We start from the raw sequence: 19,517 nt of genomic DNA, 5'->3' as shown, positions 1-19,517 counted from the left end.
AAGTATATGGTTCAATTGGAATAAATGATTTGAGTTTGACTTTGACTTGACTGAGTCATGAGGGAACGACCAGAGAGAGTAGTTGAAGAGAAAGAACATAAGAAAGAATTTGATTGCACGATTGGTACGGTGACGCAACGTATAGTGAGTTCGATCCTGGCTGGGAGCAACTCTTTTTGTGATACACAAATTGTTGTTTCGGGTCTGGGTGTCATGTGTATGTGGACTTGTATGTTTGTAAACGCACCCACGACACATGAGAAAATCGTAGTGTGTAGCAACGTTATTAATAAAGAAAAGAAAAGAAATAATAAAAAGTTACACACCTAGGTATAGAAAGGAAATTTATTAATAGCTTGTAACAGCCGCTGTTAACAACTGTACCTTGGAAACTAGTTTTCACTAAACATTAACCATAATTTGTAACTTTCCCAATAAAGATAGAAAGTATAACAAATTGCAGGGTAACCAAGTGAGTAGGGTCAGTTGGGGTGACTATCTAGGCAGATATAGGTACATTTTAGTCGGTACCTAAGTATATTCCCATTTAAATGTACACAGAGCTAAGATATTCAGACTTGTTTGTTTTAGGTTTAGGGAACAGTGAGTAAAGTTCCCTAAGAAAAGGAGGATCTTCCGACCAGGTGTGGTAATTGTGCCTTTTTTAAGAGGGGAAAATCATCCAATTTCTTCTCCCTCTACTCTACTCTACTACAGATACTTTTTCCTACTACTCTACTACAAATACTATTCTACTACAAACTCTTACTGACTAGAAACCAATACGTTCCTACTCCTGCTATTCGAGCCGGAGCCCCGGTAAACTCGCTAGGTAGTCCGCAGCTCCGGGGGTGATAGTCTATGTGCGACTACTGTCACCTGTCCCTTGTTATGTGTCGCTACATAGGCATAAATATCGTTACTAACAAATACTAAAACCGTTACAAAGAAAATTACATATGCGTTAATGCAAATGCCGACCTAATTTTATTTGGAAGTCTTTAGATAAGAAAATGAACTCGAAATGGGGGTCATGAATCAAATGTTTCGATTGTACTTAAAACAAAATACATATACTTTGACAATCACCATCTTATATTGAATTGTTAGCAGTAATATAACAATTAGAAAATTTCTAAAAGCGTTTCCGTGTTTCGTTAAAACAAACGGCAAAAGATGAAATAACAGGTTAACAGTACTTCCTAACTTTGTCTCCCAATTCACCATAATTAAGGAAGACCCTTTGACGTCACAATAATAATTTCTAAAACCAACTCCTTCATTTTATGGTAAAATAAACGGTTTCATGAAATGATCAGTCCTAAATGAGCTAATGGTTAGAGTGTGTTTGGACAAAAATAATTATAACTAACCTGTGCCCTTACATAATTTGATGATGATGAAGATCCTGTATCCCTGAAACAAGAGCGGGTTCGGTGCTACGGCAGAAAAAAGGTGGTTCTTAGTTTGTTCTGTATAATCGCGCACATATGTATGTATGTTTGTGCGCGATTATCTCGCGTTTTGCTGAACCGATTTTGACGCGGTTTTCAGTATAGTATTTTTCAGACCTAGGAGAAGACCTTAGGGATATAACCTGACTTTAAATAATGAAACTAGTATAGAAAAAAATAAAAAGAATTTCCTTTAAAAAAAAAACAAGATTTATGTTTATAATTATTTCACAACAAAAAACTAAATAAGCAACGAAAGTCCCTCTTCAAAAATCAACAAATGAGCAATTTAATAGATGTATACTCACTTAGGGCATTGAAAAAATAGTTTAAAAACGGACTTAAACTAAAAAACTAAAGAAAGTATACGAATTACGAATTTATAACAACACTAAAAAAGAAACAATACACCTATCCTCTATGCTATAATAACCAAGCTTAAACTAAATAATTTAAAAGAAACGACTTAAATCTAATCTAATTAAAAAAAAATTAGACTTACAATTTTATTATAACTACAGTAACTACTAATCATATCTGCTAAACCTATTAAATAGTTTAACCAAAAAACCAGGAAAACGATTACTTATTAATTGACAATACAACGAAACCAATTTAGAATATGAAACAGTACAGACAATAATCATACGACTTAATACACTTTTTCTACGATAGTACCGAAGCGCTCGGTTTGAATTAACGAAACCATAGCGGATCTAAAACGCCATCTATCGATCAACTTGGATTATTTATTTATACTCCGTTCTTCTTTGTACTATAAGTTTAATTATATTGATTTATTTTTTTCATACCTGTTTACTATTTATTTACTTTTTTTCGATGAATTAAAACAATAACATAACCGAAGTCGTGTAACGATCGACATAGAATTATCGTTAAGCATTTTCTTTGTACTAAATGTTTTATTATATTGATATTATTTTTTTCATACGGTTTTACTATTTATTTACTTGTAAATTAATAACATGAACCGAAGTCGTCGATCGACATAGTTTTTATAAATAGAGGGATTCTTATTTTTATTTTTTGATTTTTGAAATAAAAATATATCATTCCTTTCTAGGTTCTAAACTATATCTGTACCAAATTTCAACCAAATCCGTCAAATAGTTGGGAGATTAATATAAATAGAATGTTATGATTCTTTAATTTGACATAACTTTTTTATTTATGAACCGATTGACATGAAACAAACACTAAATGTAAATTTAAGCATCCCACAATATTCGTGAAAACCGCATCCAACTCGGATCTTTCTGAGATTAGCGCGCACAGACGAACAGACAAACAGACAAAAAAAAAGTTAATTACATTTTTGGGTTCGACATCGACATAACTAACCCCTGCTATTTTTTTTATTTTTATTTTCAATGTACAGACAGCACTTTTCTACGATTTTATTATATGTATAGATATTTTATTTCTTATTTTTATTTTTTGATTTTTGAAATAAAAATATATCTATGTCCTTTCTAAGGTTCTAAACTATATCTGTACCAAATTTCAACCAAATCCGTCAAATTTGCGGAGATTAATGGTATAAGCATAGAATGTTCGGCGTGAAATTTGACATAACTTTTTTATTTATGAACCGATTGACATGAAACAAACACTAAATGTAAATTTAAGCATCCCACAATATATTCGTGAAAACCGCATTCGGATCAGCCGTTTCTGAGATTAGCGCGCACAGACGAACAGACAAACAGACAAAAAAAAAGTTAATTACATTTTTGGGTTCGACATCGACATAACAATAACCCCTGCTATTTTTTTTTATTTTTATTTTCAATGTACAGACAGCACTTTTCTACGATTTTATTATATGTATAGAATAGATAAGTATTATTTTGCAACAAAAAACTAAATAAGCAACGAAAGTCCCTATAAAATGCAAAGCAAAACAATATACTGCATCATTATACGACTTTAAACTGAATATAAATAGTGATCACTCAATAACAGCCGATTACCAATATAAATAAGCATTGGAAGTGAGAATTTACTTCAATTTGTTATCGGAAACATCATTGCTGCTTCCATTAATATTGTTCAATGGCGATTACAAACAATCACGTACGTCTATAAATATTCGTCGAAATGTTTACAAGTGTTCGTTTGCATTCAGAAATGGGTTAAAAATGTTATCCTTCATTAATTTCTTTCTTCTGTTTTAGATTTCTATTTTCTTGTGTATGTGTGGTTCACGACATTTAGTTTTTATGATAACTATCGTGATACATACTAAACTAAAAAAACACGGTTTGCTTACATATATTAATAGAGAAAAGCTCTACTAGTTTCTAGTCACAGAGGGACTCTGCATCAAGCAGGTGACCTACTTCGCTGCCGGACATTTAGTTTTTTATTTATTTTTAGGGTGTGAAACAGACAAATAATGATTATATTTAATTGTTGTTCGATCATTAAAACACATCTTGTTCCAGGAAGTTCTTAACTAATTGCTGCTCAAAAGCAATAATGAACGGAGGCATTTTCAAGAACAAAATTAATTCAATATTTCTTTACGTAGTTTTCTGTCGGCTTACAAGGAACTGTATCACAAGAAAAGGCATATTTTAAGTAAACATAAAAAGTGAAAGCAAATAATCTCAGAAAGATGTACATTGAATAATAAATAAGCAAAAAGTAACGATTTGTTGAATTATTGCACGCCTACAACGTCTCATAATGACTGCTTTTAATTGAGTGTGCTTTACAACTTCAAAGCGAGGTCGCTTTAATACTCATTAATTAATGGAATTATTTAACAGCTGTGCTAAGTGATGATATTCATATTTAATGTGTTTTTAGACTCTACCTGACAGCACTTTATAATATAGAAAGAAAGAAACACAATTTATTTGGACCGTTTTAAAGGTAAGAAAATCGGTGCAAAAAGGCCAGTGCTCAGCTAAAATACCGTAGCCCGAGTACTACGGCTCGAGTCCTCTACGCTGATTTTCAGCACTATCCAGTTGTATACAATTCATAACATAATATGAAGGCCTTTAACACATTGAACGCCGTGATAGTCACCGGTGACCGACGTTAGCGGAGGATTTGCCTTCAACAGTTTTCTGTTGGCAGTCAAAGACTTAATTATTCTTGACAGAAGTGTACTTGATTGCATAGGTACCTTCTGCATAACAGTAAAGTTCTAGTTAACAGCCATAGTTGTGACTTGGAATTAATATTAGTATTATGTGCCTTTTTACGCCTCGTATGTTGCAAATAAACTTACTGCCCGTCTGATGAAAACTAGTTATTGATAGATTACGAACATCTCTTATAACAAAAGAGTGAGAAGATCTTGACAGACATACAAACATCAAAGAGATTCTACAAGTGTTTCGTTTATTTTACTTAGGTATGAGGTACGTATAAACCTTACTAAAATAACATATTTCGTCGATTTAATTTTATTCTTTCCATGTAATGATTGCAAAATGAATTATAGCTTTCGTGAGATAATTATACTTCATTAATTATAATTAATTGAAAAAGCTGAAACTTTAATAATGATTATTAATTAATTCAACTACATGTCACTATTATACTATATTTCAGCTTTCTCACGTAAGAGCAGCATGACAGTAGCCGCATTGTGTGCCGTGGAATGCTGCTCATGAATATAAACCTCTAGTATAATAATAGCTTGATACTAGTCAAGTTCCCCGTCGTACAGTTGCGCCGAATACCATGAAAAAATATTTTAATAGCAAAATGAATTGAACTTTACAGTTCATCTCATCTTGTCACTCATTCCTCCGCATATTGAATGTCAGTCCACTCTGTACCTGACTGTGACAGTATGTTAATAGCCTTTAACCGTTCGTTTAATTATTATTTTCAGTTAACGTGCTTAAAAAAGAAAATTTATTTATGAATAAATGTAATACAAAGAATTAAGCTTAGTGAGATGAAATAACGAAATCTGTAATCTGGTTTACATTGTCGAAATTATAATTTTGTTTCCGTCAGACAATAAAAAATACGTGTCTAATGTTTTAAAATAATCTACTAGACGGACATTAAAATAATTAGTCATCTACTCTATTACCTATTATAATGATTCTGATTGATTATGAATGATAACAATTTAACAGTTAAATATAGCTGTAAAATGTATGGTAAAAAAATCTTTGTTATTTGAACGTTAAAATTCAAATCACATTACCATCAGTTGAAATGAATAATTCATGACTTAGATTTCATTTCAGTATAAAATCAACGAATTCATTCTAATGTTAGATAATTTTTATATTATTTTTAGACCCACTTTTACATAATTGTATAATTTATCAACCAAACACTTTTAATTAAATTAAAGCCAAACAAATCACAGCAAAATTTCAGTTTAAAAATTACGAAACACTTGATACCCTGACATTTGATCAATAAACGAAGTAAGGCATTTTTATGACTTTGTTTTTCACAGTGAAAGAAATAAAATGCTAATTCAATCAACGTTGGGAATGATAAAATTGTAATAAAACAAACCAATTTGCTAATTAAGACCCTACAGTGCTACACTAATACATCATTACCTGCCCACGCCTTCGCCCAACGGTGTAAAAGTTCTATAGAATTACAATTGATTATGTGTTTAAGAGAATCATTGACACAAATATCCTCTGATTAGGTAAGTAAAGCTGTAATTTTGGTAGTTCCCTGTTCCGCCCTCTTTTTGCCATTTGTAATTTACATCGTAATCAGGATAAAAAAGGAAGAAGTGTACCTATTAATTACGTGTTTACCAAAAACTACAGATTTGTTTGTTATAAACCAGTAAACGAGTATACAAATTACCCGATGGTCAGCAATCGCCGCCGTTTATGTACACCCGAAACACCAGAGGCGTTAGAATCGCGGTCCTGGTCTTTTGGGGGTTAGGAATTGGAGTTGTTGCGGAATCGAGTATTGGGAAGATTGGAAATGGGGGTTATTGGGCCTCTGGTCACCTCGGTAAATAAAAATAAAATAAACAAGCGTTATTTCACATCAGTTTTCTATGAGGCCGTGGTATCATTCCGATCTACCGGCCCAAGAATCCGTCTGTGACTCGAAACTAGTAGACCTTTTCTCAATATATGTACAGAGAACCGTTGTTTTATTTAACTTAGTATGTCTCAGTAAAAGTAATTATTTCATACAAGAATCTTATACTTTGAAGAGTTGCTCACCCGGCCATTACCAATAAAAGAAATGTGATTTAAACAATATTTGGTATTCAGTTACCTTTCTCTCCTTAAGGAAGACTTATTTCCTCAAACAAAAAATCCTCGTTTCTTAAGACTTTTTCAACCGAGTTACGAATGTTATTTAACAAAGTTTATCCTACCTCTGAATTAAATTACCACATAAGACTCTTAACCCAAAACAGTAACATCAACATTATTTAAATATTTATGAACACGGTCCCCAAGACCTCAAAGTTTGACCGTCATACATATAAAACTAAGAGGGTTGAAATAATATAATGAAAATAGAACATAATATGCTACAAATAAACCGACCTATAAATAGTTTGCTAAAATAAAAAGGTCTGTTTTATAAGTAGCATAAGACAGAGAGTTCTTTGAAAATATAAATATTAGGTTTAAGACATAAATAAATCTGGGTAAGCCCTAAGCCTGATAAAACGTAACGCCTTAAGTACTGTTCCAGATTCTTGGGTAAGATTTCCTTTGAAGATTTCGTTTTAAAACCTGTTTTTCTTATTTTCAAAGTGCGAACAACTATCGAGTACCAAGTATTTAATTTGATTCCTAGATATTGATTAGTTTAATGGTATTTATATCTTCGAAAAATAATAAGGTAATCTTGTTGCCAAATTGTAAAAAAAACTTTGTGTAATTAGTTTTCTTTTAGTAATGGTCATCTTTTTTCACAGATTGGTCCCCAGACTTATCCAAATTAATGAAAACATGTGGATGTTCTTCAGGGCCACTTCCTCCACCGCAATATACTACTCTTTCAGTAGGTAACTAGTTTTAGTTGTACTTCTGTTACTAATTAGCAGTTTGTAGATGTCTTAATGTCTACACAAATCATCGTCATCAGCGTATCATATACCCTCACCAATAGCTAGCTACTGAACTCAATCTTCAAAGCATAAAAACAACTATTATATATAGATAAAAAGAAAACAATATCAAAAAGTAACATCGTAACAATAAACCGAAATATTACTATTCTCCCGTACACCGCATAAAATATTCCTCGGCCATAAAGCTCTTGAATAGCTCGTTATATTTCTATCCGAAACTAACCGACACGAGGCTTGGATCCCAATGGACTTGTGGAGCATAATATGACGTGGACATCTGGACATATATTCCCGAACTGGTAATGCAGTGACGGACTGATAGCGTAGGTTTTGATGTACCATCCCTTGGTAGCTGTAGTAGTAAAATGTATAAATAGTTGCCCAAAAAATAACACGACAGGTGTGTAGGACCCTCGTCCTACACAACTGTACGCAACAAAAGATGTGTCTATTTTTACCGGCCATTTTATTTTTACTAGTGGTCGCCTAGTGGTCGAAATTCGACCATATACGATTTAATTTACAATACCACTTAACATACGTTCAAGGATAATTTGTATTTAACGAATTGCTATTAGTTTTGTGCATGAATAACCAAACCTCCTTCAATTAGAAACCTTTTTTCATATGAGACGTGAGAATATCATCGCAATGTCTGTCAATTTTGACGTTTTGTACACCGCATAAATACGATCGGATACTCGGCCATGCATGTGTGTGTAATGTTTTATTTATTGATTTAATGTACTTTATAAGCATTATTTTTGAAAAATATTTACGTTCCGCAATTCTCCTACACATAAACTATAAGTGTACCAAATTTTATGCTCCAACGTCCGCGCAATTTTCGTTAAAACTGTCACAAAGTTTTTGCTTCACGTATTAATATATAGATAATGGAGACTATTGAAATCTAAATACACACCTGGAACTCTGTGTTTTCACCGAACAACAATAGAAAAATGATACTTACTTGAATATTTTTGTTTAAAAAAGAACGGAACCGCCTTTAAAAATTAAAGTGCGATATTTCATTTTTTAAGCCGGTTAATATACCTAAAACCTTCTGTTAAGTCCGAAAAATACAGTCAATAAAAGTTCTGAAAACGCATCAAAATCGGTTCGGCCAAACGTGAGATAATCGCGCACATACATACGGGTAAAAATTAAAAGTCATCTTTTTTTTGAAGTCGGTTAAAAAAAATCATAAATAATCGCAGGCTGGAGGAGTCCTCATGTTCTCTCTACCATTACATATACAAATAATGAGTCGAAATCTGCAACATATAATTTTAGATTAGCTTCCACCATAGTCTTTGCAATCATAATTCGTATCTACGGTACCGTAAAAAATCTGCCAGTTCTTTCCTTCCTCAAATTAAATATGGGTCAGTTATCTACTATCTACTCGAGTTTTTTGAGGACACTAGATGCAACGAGGCCCCTTCAAACCACTAGGATTACAGAGAAGCCATCAAACAACTTGTCAAAGAAAAAGAGGCCTTGTGGAATAACATCAAAAGACTATATTTGTATGTTTGGTTTAGTTTTCCTCGTTGTATGGTTGTGACGTTTCTGGGAAGGTGAAATATACCGTTGTTTGATTATTACATGATGCTTGGGACAGTGACAAATCCCTTTGTTCTGGTTTCTTTATTGTAATTAGGTTTGCACCGACAGAGCTCAATTTTGTCTGTTTATATTCCGCTTAACACGATTATCTTCTGATGTTTTTCAAAAATTTCATTGTTTATTACATAATTCGGCTTACATTAAAATTAGTATATGTATGTATGTTGAAAAAACAATGCATATTAATATACTCATGGGCACATTCTGCTAAAGTTTATATCACTTGAATCCTCCTTGTAAACGGCAGCTATTAATTAATATATTGGAATTGTGTGCAATGACCTGGAATCGTGACGTCATTATCAACTGAACCACACTGAACGAAAGATTTTTCCAGCTGTAACATAGCAGAGTAATTTAGTGCAAAATTCATTTTGTCATATTTTATTTCTTACTTTGTACTTCCTAAATAACATTATGAATTAGCTAAAGGATAAAGAACCCTGTCATAAGATTATTAGGTTTTAAAATACAAGTTAAAAACATAAATTAAAACTGAAGGGTTTGTTGATAAACCACTAGTCATCTAGACTGTCCTTTATTTAAAAAACCTTTCTTAACTTACAAGGAAAACATCCAAACTTTGTCCTTCTATCCACACGCACACATACACATGCGCAATAAATTACATAAAACGTCTGTGAAAAATTGCAGGTAACAAAGGATTTTAGGGGATTTAGGATTATCCCCGGGACTGGGACAGAGGGCGTCCAAGGGAAGGGACCAAAGGAGTCTACTCGCTAATGTTGGGCACAAAACCCTTAATTTAAAAATATTGGAAGATTTACAGTAGCCATCTTTAGTACCTTTACTTTGTAGTAGAGTTTTATTGTTAAACTAGTGGTTACCGAAGGTTTTACTCGAGTACTCTGTTTCTAAATGTCGTAGTACACTGATGCCTATTAATGAAGTAAAAGAGGTTTGTAAGCTTCGTAGCAATTGGCATTCCATTGTCTCCGTCTACCCCCATGGGAGACAGGCAGGTTATGTATGTGTGTCGTCGTAGTAGGTAATTTATAATGAAATTTATGCATAGCTTATCACTCTTATTCTCCAAAGAGCTATGAAGTGATGCTCATAAAAACGAAAATCCCATTTCACCAGTAATGCTAAGAAGTGTCAGAGGATAAGTCAAAGAAACTGCTATGCAATTGATTATTTTTAAATACGACTAAGGCTAGAAAAATATGCTTTGCCCAGTATGGTCACATTCAGTATGAAATGCAAAAAGAATTACTAAAATACGATAAGTACTTTCAAAGATTTTGGGAAGGACATAATGTACGTATAGAAAAACACTTGACCGTTCACACTCGACCGATTATACGATAGTACGACCGATGATACGCTCGACGTATTTTACGTCAGATATGAACCTTCCCTAAAGGACTAAACAAACAAAGTCTTTATCTATACTAATATTATAAAGCTGTTAATTATATTCTACTAGCTACTTTCGCGCGGTTTCACCCGCTCTGCTCGGTTCCTATTAATCGTAGCGTGATGTTTTATAGCCTATAACCTTCCTCGATGAATGCGCTATCCAACACAAAAAGAATTATTTAAATCGGACCAGTAGTTCCGGATATTAGCGCGTTCAAACAAACAAACTCTTCAGCTTTATAATATTAGTATAGATTAGTTTAAGGGTCCAGATATTAAATTTAATTTAAAATTGCAACCTGATTCACCTGTAGAGTTACGAGACGGAGAATACAGTGACGCCAGGGATGACCCTGGGGGTGTCAGTTGCAATCCTGTTGGGTCACAGTGTCACGTTCCGTGTGGGATGACTATTGAACGCAGAAAGACAATAATTGTTCAAGTACACAGGTTATTTATTATAGCTGGTGTTGTTAATTAAGTGTAAAAAACAGTCATGCAATAAATAAATGATAAACGTTATTCAATCTTTATATATATAATTCTTCTGTACGTGTGTATGTCACTGAACTCCTCTTAAACGACTAGACGGATTTTTATGAAACTTTTTGTGTGTGTTCAAGAGGATCTGAGAATGGTTTATATTCACAATTTTGTCCGCTGGACAATGTTTTTTTAATTAATTTTTAATTTATTAGTAGTTGTTGATTTTGGAATGTTTTACATCGGATTCGACGGACGGCGCTACCATCGCAGTGTCAAATATTAATGACGTTAGATATTGTCATAACATTTGAATAATAATTTTCATCAAAAAGGTCCAGAATGTTTTAGCTTATTAAAAAAAGAATAAAATTTTCAAATTAACGTGTAGACAGGACAACGTCTGTCGGATCCGCTAGTAGAACTATAAAAATATTAATTTGAGCTGCGAATTATATTTGCTGATTAACACTTTTATTAGTAACGTACTCTGAATATCGGATTAACAAAAATAATATAAAAAAGATTAGTAGATATAGTTCTAAGTCAAATAGTAAAAGTCTCAAATCAAAACTAATATAAATATTTAGTAATATACTAATATAAAAGAATATATTTAAATAATGAAAATAAGGCATGATAACTAGGGCTGGCAAAAAAAATCCAGTTAAATGAAAAAAGAAACTGAACACTCGCATTCTATTTAAAGTTGACATCGCTTTTATAAAAGTTTTCTAGTATAAGTGTCAGCAATTCCTTGCACTGCAAAATATCTGCGAGGATTTAAAAGTGGAACGGGAGCGAAATAATGCCTGCCATGTGTTTCTGCATTTCCCGCCCGCGGCCATCTTGTCAAGATGGCTGCCATTCTAAATTGAATCTAGATATTTAAAAACTGCATTCTAAAACTTAACGTATTTCCTTTGATTAAGAGTTATAATTGTTTTTATTTTATTGAATCGTAGCGTACACATCTACTTTTCATCGACTATCACCTTTCATTTTCCAACAACTCAACAGTTATCAAATTATGATGGGAATAAAAACTGTTCAATTTATTTTATTCGCCAACTAGTACTCAATTCAACCTCCTAAACTATGAAATAACATACATTGGACAATCAATCAATTTTGGATGGAAAAATACTATCCCAAACTGCCCAATACAATTCTAATGATTTACGATGTTGAAAATTCGAGCTGTTCACAGCTGCGCGTATCAATGTCACTTACATATGTCGTGTGAACGAAAAGAAAATTTATGGACTAAACTCGAACTATGTAATTTTGTTCGGAACAGAGTAGTTATTGTTCAAGTCATAGAAGGTGGTCATAGAAGGATTCAGGAAAACGAATTTAATGGAAATGCCAAAGTCACTTTCCTTGATCACAAAGAAATTATACAAAAGCATTCAAATTCTGTATTTAACAGTTGATGTGAAAAAAATATCAATTCATTAAAGTCATTCAAATCTCACGCGTTATAAATCCGAAATTGCTTTCAATGCCTTACAATTTGTCAGTGAATAGGCATTTCATATGCAACGCACGATAAATGTTGAAAAGCCAAACGAAATGGGTATTATGAAACGTACATTTATTTGTAAAAAAAAGCTGTATTTTTTCATGCCACATACTATAAATTTGGTAAAAATGTCGACAAGTTTTATTATATTCTATTATGGTTCCCTGATATATCCACATTGAAATTGTATTTGATAGTAAATAACAATGGAAAATTTAATTTTTTTTTTTTTAATAATTATAAAAAAAATAAGTTTAATAAATGATACTTAAGGGTCGGTTCACATCTGATTTGAACATGCGTCGCGTATCAACTTGACCGTTCACACTCGACCGATGATACGTCAGTACGTTGAGTGTGAACGGTCAATTGGTTTTCTATACATTTGTCTGTTCTGGCGTTACACGACCGATAATACGCGACGTATGAACCCACCCTAATGGTTTAACAAATATTTGTTTATACATTATTTTTTTACGAATATTCATTGTATCTTATGAGTCAGACTGTCAGTTTTTTTTTTTTAACGACTGAAACTTCTATTATCTAGGAGCTGAATAAAAACATTAATAAACTTCATTTTTAATTACTGCATTAAACCCCTTTTTTAATTAAGTACAGCGAGTTTAAGATTTTCTTAATTTAGAGTTGTAATCTCTCTAATATTTGATCCTAGTGAATAAAGTCGAAATATATTTTCTCCCCTAATGTTCATGTCTGGTCTATAAAAGAGACTACGACCTTTAGGAATCACGTTTTGTTTCTCAGATATGATAATATAATGCCATACTCATCTAGTTAAAAAATCTAACATATATATAGTAATACATAAAGGAACTACTGGTCATATCATAATGTTTTATAGCCTACGTATATAGACTTTATCGATAAATAAACTATGTAACACAAAAATAATTATCCAAATCGGACCAGTAGTTCCGGAGATTAACGCGTTCAAACAAACAACCAAACTCTTCACTTTTGGTATAGATTCGAATATTCATATTTTGACATTTGAGTGAAGTTTCAATTATAATGTCAGTAAACTATTATGAAAATGTCAAGAGAATGTAATTGTATGGACGCCATAATCCCCTATGTGTATTGATATAGAAAATTGTCAAATAAGACTTGAGTACGAATTGTCATATTCGATAATAAATAATTGTAATTTTTCTACCTAAATGTTAAATAAGGAGAATATATTTGTATCATTTGGGAATTATACTTCAGTAGTTCATTGACCTTATAATTCTAAGCTTGATGTCAAATGTTGACCTTGAAGTCCTAGGTGGAATTTTCTAGCTAAATATAGTATCTTCTGCATTTTTTCAGTTGCTATTTATTCTTAGTAGCTACCATAGTTTACAATGTCTGAAAAAATGCAACGTTATGTTATGTCTACATTAAACGTGAGTAATATTGTATTTTAAAACAATACTAATCGCTAAATAAATTCTAATAAAAACCTTGTCAAGCTTATCTTAAAATCGAAATTAAATTGTATTCCAATCCAGTATGAGATCGAAATACCAAGATATATGTGTAGAATTATACGTATGTACATATGTGTATAGGTTCTGACTCCGTATCGAACACACGGTTTCATCCAAAAAGGTTATCGTAAAATCTCAGTCACCACAAGATTACATCCATGACAATTTAATGACTTTCTTGTAATTAGTTTCGGTTAGTATTAGACCTCCAATTAGTTTGGTGACAAAATAGACATGATTATATTCATTGCAAATTAGAAAATGTATTCGCAAGAGATTTCATACGTGGGGATTTATATTTGTATGCTTATATGTATAATTTGTCTTGTAAAATACGATGTTTGATTTGACTGCACGGTTGGTGCGGTGGCTGGGCAACTGGCTGCCGCGCAACGGGTATCGGGTCCGATTCCAGCACGGAGCAACTCTTTGTGTGATCCACAAATTGTTGTTTCGGGTCTGGGTGTCATGTGCATGTGAACTTGTATGTTTGTAAACGCAAATGTACGACACAGGAGAAAATCCTAATGTGGGACAATAAAAAAATGCGTAAATGATGTATCTTGTAAAGATGTGGTGCTCTAGGTTTGGTTCTATTTTGGTGGTACATGGTCAGACCTGATGACCATGTACCATGATTGGACCTTCCTTTCTGAAAATTTTTAAAAATGTTTAAATTGGACGAAGCACCTGCATTCACCTCCTTTGTCTTAGAAAGACTTTTTGCAGTCATAATAAATTAGAGAAGTTACCCATACCACTAAAATACAAACATAAGTTTTGCTATCATAACATAAGTTATGATAGCAAAACCGAAATTAATTTCCAATACCGAATAAACCGAATTTTGTTTGAAGTGAATATATCATACATCTTATACATATATATTCATTCGTCTTACACTGTATAGAACGTGCTATATTCTGCTACTGCAAACGTGCCTTTAATCAAGACTTTACTGGACCCACACGTTTCACCGATGTGTACCCAAGAGGCTCCACCATTGCAAAAGTACGCTCACTTTGACGGAATATCAAATAGACATATCTACAGCGATACTGAACAGACATAAAGGCGATCTTCATTATTCTCAGAAGAGGAAGGCAGCAAGTACTAATATACATGAAACACCCATGTTTTAGCAGTTATTTGATGAGTCCCATATATTTAATAAGGGGGTATGTTTAATGCCATACCCTAAGGACAATTACTGACTCGGATCTTACTGAGAAAACAATAAAACGCCTAATGTCATCTTAACTAATAAATAAAGCAGAAGAGTTTGTTTGTTTATCGGAACGCGCTAATCTCAGAAATTACTGGTTCGAATTGAAAAATATTTTTGGGTCGGTTAGTCCATTTATCACGCTATGATCAATAGTCGAGCAGCGAGTGAAACCGTGCGGGTAGCTAGTTATACATAAAATGGTGGTAAACCATGAAAACAACATTCTCAAATATTTACATAATAATTAAATGTCGCACACATGTCGAGCCTTTTTAATATCTCTTGGTAATTGAAGGTCAAGGGTCAGCTGTGATTGCTTTTGCTTCACACAAGGGATGAACATACAAATTATTAAACATCTAATACCAAAGATCTAATTGAGAAACAGTTAAAACTAAATAAAACTTTAACCCACTTCAAATAAGGTTTTTTTTTAGCCAGGGAGCTGGATTCAAAGTCAGCCCCTAACGATTTTTGCATGGCCTAAAATCAACCGAAGTCAATCCAAAATCTTTAGTTGTTTTGTCTAAAACTTGGATTGATCCAAAGATTTTGAAAGATCGAGTCAAATGAAATCACTTTAATGCATCCATAGTGTACAGTGTAGTCTACAATACAATTTTAATGCAGTAATATGCCCCAACTAAGATTCATTATGAATTCTAAGAGTCAGACCACGACTGATGGGCCCCAGTAGGGCTGATGCCCGATCCGGAGCTGCGGACAACGTAACAGGTCACCGGAGCTCCAGCTCAAAGCAGGAGAATGAACGGGGTGATTATTTTAGTCCGTAAAAGTCTGACACTCCCTCTCACCTCACCCAAGGCGGAAGAAGTCATTAGATAATTATCCCCCCTTAAAAAAAAAAGATTGGTTATAAAAGTACACGGCCGAAATTCAAAGGTAATTTGACACAAAGAACTTAATAACAAAAACCTAATAACAAAAGTAAAAGAATATTCTGGCAATCGTTTTTGTTCTAACACAAAGTATTCGGTGTGTACTTTCTTTAGTTGGAATAATTGGATGTCACAAGCAGATGTCCACGAGGCCGGCGCTTTGTTCACAGTTCAGTGTTCAGCCCATTTGACTTGAGTCAGCAGTTTGTAAGGCCATCGGATCTCCACAAGCTAATTGGTGGTAGGAACCGTGACGTCGGATTTTTAATTTTGTTTTCTGGTAATAGCTGTTATATTATTGGCCGATTAGGTAATTTTTCTAGCTTCTAAAATTAACAAGATTAAAAAACAGGTTTTTTTTCTTCTTAATATGAGGCAATGAGGTACTTGTAGTAACTTAAATTATCAGTAGATGTGACTTGATTTTAAGCAAAAGAAGTATGAAAGATTCGTAGTAATTGGCACAGCAGACTGGCTATGCCAATTACTACATAATTATGTAGATGAGAACAGATTAAGACTTCCAGCTTTTCAAAAATAATTGTACTGTTCTTTACTAACTTTAATCTTTTTTATGGCAATTCTAATAAAATTAGATAAACAATGTTCTACATGCATACTACTTACAGACTTGAGTACTACATCATCAAAATAGAGCTGCACTCATTTACTTCCAAAACCCTCAATTCAATCAATCCACCATTAATTAAATAAAAAATACAAGTACATCACAAATTAGTGACGTCACATCACATCACGCCACGTCACGCCAAAAACCCATTAAAATCATCCATTCCGATACTCAACAGAATACAGCTAAACATCAAGCCATACAAAACCAGTTTATCATGGTCTCGCTTTTCATAATCTTTCCGCGCATTTCACGGCCAGTTTACACTGGTTTGTATAGGTTATTTTGTAGCCGCGTGTACAAGCGTCAAGCGGCATTAATTCCCACCAATATTGGCTGACGAAGATGTTAAATTATAGCAATTAATTTGCGTACATCCGGCATCTATCGGATACCCTCATCTATTCGTTTGACAGCCGTTCAAAATCCATTATGTACTAGAAACACAATATCGTTAATAGATCTGTCATTTCAATTTGTTTGTAAATTACACAATACCAGGCTCTGCCTACGTCTTGGAGTATTCGCATCAATACATCACATCAACAGCCTATCACAACGCTTGCCTAATGCGAATTAAACTTGTCTGTTTGTTTGTTTGCTTACTTGTCTGTTTGAACGCGATAATCTCCGTAAGTATTGTTCCGAATTGAATAGTTATTTTTGTGTTGAATAGTCTATTTATCAAAGAAGGCTATGCGCTATAAAACACCACGCTACGATTAATAGGAGCCGAGCAGAATGGGTAAAACCGCGCGGGGATAGCTAGTCATTAATAACTCTGTCATTTCAATTTGTTTTGCTGTTATAACGTAATTACTAACACTATTCATCGTCTGTTAAACTTGAACTGACGTGTGTGACGTCAGCGCTTCAGATAAACGTAGCATTAATAGATAGTGAGGTTTATGAGGTATTTCCCATAGCTGTCTATTTAGCATGGCGGTGCCATTGGAATGAAAGCTCCCGAAGGATTGCTATGAACAGAACTCAATTTTAGACTATGTGTGTAATGAAAATTGATATACTATATTATATAAATATAGATAAGATGAACTGGTACGGGGTATGAAATTTTTTCATTATTGTTTACACTATCTTCCATTAAAACCGTGGCAGATAATTTTAGAACTTTATATATATCGACAACGCTGTACCAATATTCTTGATTATTTCCAATAAACTTCTGAAATGGTTATAAATCCATCACTTTATTTTCTTTGAATTTATAACCGTGTTTTAGAAAAATATGTTCATTCTTCTTCACAGAGCATCAAAGGCATTTATATAAACGCATCTTAAGGTGAATAGATTGATGTTTCCTAACTGGGATTCGAACGTGAGCCCCCATAGGGAAATAACTTGGATTTATGAACAACAGCTTATTGATGAGTTCCAAATACATTTTCTTTGTGAAAATATTTACTTTATTGTAATAAAACTCAGATTGATTGGAATAGATTATAATTATTTACCTTGGTACACTATGCAACACGTCCGTCTTCGATGCTGCCCGCGAGCAAATAGGCCGAGTTGACAGTCGAAAATCCCCAACTGACATTTTTCAAAAATACCGATGGTCATGTGACCCGTGTTGACATATCACAAAATCGATACCCGACTAAAAATAATACTATGGTTCTTTAATATAATTTCGAAACCTAACACTCGACCATCCTGACGTCGTGCATGTCCCCATGCACGCAGACGAAGTAACTGCTCTGTATAACCTAACACTCGGCTAGCATCGAATTCGGACTCACAATTCATTGCACATTAACATCAAAATATAATTATCATCAACTCAAGGTTCTTACAAACAAACAAATAGGAAAAAAAAATAATTGAATAAATTACAATCCACTTAAACTCTTTCTCAAAACATTGAACATTAAATAACATTGTATTAAAGTAACTTAACTAGTGAGCCATCCTTCTCACAAACGATAAATAAATACATATACAATCATCATCAGATCACGGAAGCAGTGAGCTCTCCTTCTCACATACCGAGGTGCCTGTGTTTGTGAACCCTCCTTCTCACAAACAATAAATAAATACATATACAATCATCATCAGGTCACGGAAGCAGTGAGCCCTCCTTCTCACATACCGAGGTGCCTGTGTTTGTGAACCATCCTTCTCACAAACGATAAATAAATACATACATATAAAATCATCATCAGGTCACGGAAGCAGTGAGCCCTCCTTCTCACATACCGAGGTGCCTGTGTTTGTGAACCCTCCTTCTCACAAACAATAAATACATACATATAAAATCATACTCAGGTCACGGAAGCAGTGAGCCCTCCTTCTCACATACCGAGGTGCCTGTGTTTGTGAACCCTCCTTCTCACAAACAATAAATACATACATATAAAATCATCATCAGGTCACGGAAGCAGTGAGCCCTCCTTCTCACATACCGAGGTGCCTGTGTTTGTGAACCCTCCTTCTCACAAACAATAAATACATACATATAAAATCATACTCAGGTCACGGAAGCAGTGAGCCCTCCTTCTCACATACCGAGGTGCCTGTGTTTGTGAACCATCCTTCTCACAAACGATAAATAAATACATACATATAAAATCATCATCAGGTCACGGAAGCAGTGAGCCCTCCTTCTCACATACCGAGGTGCTTGTGTTTGTGAACCATCCTTCTCATAAACGATAAATAAATACATATACAATCATCATCAGGTCACGGA

General features: G+C 33.6%; 1 protein-coding gene and 1 long non-coding RNA gene across 10 annotated transcripts in view; one reads left to right on the top strand and one right to left on the bottom strand.

Annotated features, from left to right (window-relative positions):
• Nucleotides 1–19,517, bottom strand: part of LOC118282249 (neuropeptide FF receptor 1) — a 155,791-nt gene that overhangs the window by 85,490 nt on the left and 50,784 nt on the right. The gene's annotated exons all lie outside the window — the stretch shown is intronic.
• LOC126911978 (uncharacterized) overlaps nucleotides 1–19,517 on the top strand; it is a 153,008-nt gene that overhangs the window by 133,075 nt on the left and 416 nt on the right. For 7 of the 8 annotated variants that reach the window (XR_007706543.1, XR_007706549.1, XR_007706545.1 and 4 more), the window contains 2 exons: nucleotides 18,819–18,921; nucleotides 19,029–19,337. This is a non-coding gene — a long non-coding RNA (uncharacterized LOC126911978). The remainder of the gene's footprint in view (nucleotides 1–18,818; nucleotides 18,922–19,028; nucleotides 19,338–19,517) is intronic. The other variant, XR_007706547.1, reaches the window with a different exon arrangement.

This window comes from Spodoptera frugiperda, chromosome 20, assembly GCF_023101765.2.
Source record: "Spodoptera frugiperda isolate SF20-4 chromosome 20, AGI-APGP_CSIRO_Sfru_2.0, whole genome shotgun sequence".
NCBI classification, from domain to species: Eukaryota; Metazoa; Arthropoda; class Insecta; order Lepidoptera; family Noctuidae; genus Spodoptera; species Spodoptera frugiperda.
The sequence above is the reverse complement of the archived record's forward strand: the minus strand, read 5'-3'. Positions and strand labels throughout refer to the sequence as shown.